This window comes from Lonchura striata, chromosome 4 (assembly GCF_050655825.1).
Source record: "Lonchura striata isolate lonStrDom1 chromosome 4, ASM5065582v1, whole genome shotgun sequence".
NCBI classification, from domain to species: domain Eukaryota; kingdom Metazoa; phylum Chordata; class Aves; order Passeriformes; family Estrildidae; genus Lonchura; species Lonchura striata.
This window is the reverse complement of record NC_140706.1, coordinates 38,134,090-38,137,705: the sequence shown is the minus strand read 5'-3', so window position 1 is coordinate 38,137,705 and position 3,616 is coordinate 38,134,090.

Below are 3,616 nucleotides of genomic sequence, written 5' to 3'. Positions count from 1 at the left end.
CAAACAAACAAACAAACAAAAAAACCCTAGAGGAATTAATAACAGAATTTTATGCATGAGGATAGATGAACGTAAATTCCTGTAACCTGACAATTCTTCATGCATCTCTTGGCTATTCAATCACCTCCTGCCCAGTTTTGGTCTAACACAATGCTCATGGTAAGGCCTCATCTTTGCAGAGGGCACAGCCAGATCAACTTTGATTCAATAAATGTTGTTCTGTAAATTTAAGTGATCCAGTTGAATAAATATTTGGTCAAAGTGACCAAGAAATGTATGTGAGTGTGGTAGATAAGAATATATAGAAAAATGTGAACAAATATTTCCAAGATGCAGTTATATCAGGTTTTGATAAAAGCAGATGTTAACTGGGATGTTGTATTACAACTGAATTATTTTTATGCTTTTGGGAATTATATAGTATGAGATTTAAATATACTCTGTGTGTGCTACCTACAAAAAACACAATGTAACTTTGCCTGTAAGAACAAGAAAAACTGTGAAAAACTACAAAAAGTGTATTTCAAAAAATGTAACTACATGTTTAATCTTATTTCACCATATATAAGTACAAATTAATTGTGAATTAGAAAGTCTTCTCTGAATTTTTAGAATGGAACAAATTTACTGACTACCCATTATTTTCTTTCCATGCAAACTCTCACCACGATTAAAATAAATATTTGCACTGCTGAAGAAATTCCAGATCTTTCAAACATATATTAAGAATGTTAGCAACATAAATAATTACAGCCCATTAGACTAATTATGTTATGGATATAAATATGCATGAGTACATTTATATTTTTTAATCTGAAAATCATTATTTTTGTTTAGAAAGACACTTCAGTCTACTGGCATGAAGGAATAGTAACATATTCAGCACTCCTTATATAAAGTTGTTAAGAGTTGCTGAGTTATTAGAAATGCTTCTCATCCAGTATTGTATGTTTTATTTTAGAAGAAATTTGTATTTAAAAAGTTTCATACCAGATCAATAATCTCTTCCACTAAGAAAAAAAAAAAAACAGCACTATGAACTGGTTAGAGATAGATAAACATTCATAGAAAAGCTTTGAGTTATATAATGTAAACAAATGCACTTCATTTTGTAAGTAATAGTAAAATCAGTAGTAGTAGTTGTTGTAGTAGTAGTAGTATCACAACTTTCTTTCTCCTACTAACACTAGTTTACGGTGAAACATTTCAGAATCTCAGCCCTAGGACCCCAAAAAAATGAGACTGGCATTTTCAGAAATTTGAGTGAAGCATGGGAACAATACAGTTTTTATAACCAATTTTTTAAAGTTTGCAGGTTTGAACTTGATCCAGCTCTAGAGTGTACATAAGCAATTGGAGCAGAGTGCAACTGAAATAAAAACTGGCTTTGCACCATCTGAGTATTGTAATTAATGGCTTCACATTAATTTTTACAGGACATTACAACATTGCCAAGATTATTGCTGAAGTTTGCAGAGCAGTATGGAATCTGCTGCTTTGGGACTTATGCCATTATAAGCCAAATATGGAAGGATAATTTGCTTTATATACAAAGTCCTATTCCCTTCCTCTGAAGCCCTAGTCCTGGCTGAGCAACTGGATGGTCATCTCTTTCCAGTTCAAGTATTCACTTTTCCAAAAGTACATTTTCCAAATTAAAGCTCTTGATACAGTTTCAATTGGCATCCACTGTGCAGTTGAACCATGATTTAAAACTGGGTTGACTCCAAATATATGATATGCCATTTGCGTAGCAGACAACCTTTATATGACTTACTATAATAATAAAAACACTTGCTGTATAGTTAGGTAATTAACTGTATGAAAAAACTGAGCAATTTTTCTGCTGTACTTTAATTTCTGAAAGAAATGTAAATCACCTATAAATTGGTAGCCTGTATGCAAATATTGTTTGTGTTCTGTAAATTTTCAATTTCTCTGTCTTAATTTGCATCCTTTTTATTTGTCTCATCAAAATGCACATTTTTTCATTAAAATGTTTTGAGTAATGATATAGGGATGATATTCTTCAGGGCCTATCTATTTTCAATTCTAGTCACCTGTGAATTATATATTCTTTAATACTTGAGTGAAGATATGCTATTAGTAAGATCATAATAAATATGACTTGTTATCAGAATACAAATGGAAAATAAAACTATACTCTCAAAATTATGAGACCCCTGGGATGAGTTAGCCCTTGATTTATACTAGGCCCCTGAAGACTTTAAGGCTATGACAAACCATTCTCATTACCTATGCTCTGTCTGCATTTATCTATTGCATACTTCAGGGCAAACAGTTACACATTTACAATATGCTCATTACAAAAAAAGACAGGCAGATAGAATTCCAATAGATCTTTACACAGAATCATCCATACTCAAATAAGAATTGGAATGGTCAAATTCCTTAAAAAAATATTCTTAAATTAATCTACAAAACTGCTGGCAATATTTTAGCTAGAAAAGTAAAAGTACCATTGTAGACATTGCTCATGTCAAACAGGCTCTGTCCTAAACAGCTCTGATATGGGGGGGGAAGATGAGGGAAATTACTGGTCTAAAAATTTTCCATGTGTGGAAGGAGCTTCAGAGTAGATCATCAGCACCCCAAAAGCTCACCCTTTTCTGAGGCCCTTTCCCAGTCTGTGGGGAAGCAGAGTGGTTTGCAAAGGCTTGAATGTACTATGCTGTTTTAGGCATACAGTATTTTTCTCTCTGTGTAAAAAGAGATTGTATCTTAGGGGGATTTTCCTGTATAATAAACTCTCCTCCTCCTTTTTCTTTTATTCCCTGCTATGTTTTCTAATATTTTACTCTCCAATATAGAATAAGAACAACAGAAAGGTAGAAATTAAGGGAAATTTTGCCAATTCTTACCCAATAAGATGCCTAGCAAAGTTAGCAATGCTGAGTGTGTGACTTGAAAACTGCTCTTTAATTCAACGTAAGGTGCCAGTTGCTTATCTGAAATATCTTACAAAAGGAATATTGAAAGTCTGAGCAACACGAGTAATGGGACTTTTCACGAGTTCTATGTGTAGATTATACAGAATATATTTGCACAGAAAGAGCAGGAAACTAAGAGTTGGGGGGGGTTTGAATAAACAAGTGATGGGTGGTTTTATTTCTAAAAAATAATAGCTGTAAGCAAGCATTTTGTTATCACTCTCCCTTCCATCTTTATGAGAATTCTGCATCCTAGCCTGTCCAGAAAACACTTCCTAGCCTCAAATCCTTTTTTCCACTTTTTCAGGAGAAGTTTGTTCTCATGGGACCATTTTACTCTCACTGAGTTACATCTTAATCAGCAAACAATTTACTGAATAGACTCAGTTTGAATTCTTGTTTCATCTAGTCGCACTCAATTGAGCATAGATGCCAGTGTGATCATTAAAGGCCATGGCCTTCTTCTAGCAGTTTTGTGGAAAACATCCAAAATCCACACAGTGACTGAATTTTATATTCCCCTGAAATGAGAGGTGTGCACTGTGCAATGAGATGACCTTCTGTTGCTCTCGCCCCAGTACACCGACACGTGGACATTCTCACACTTACAGCAGAAATGTTCAGGAAAACTGAGAGCTACAAACCTTGAGTAATCCCACCAGAGG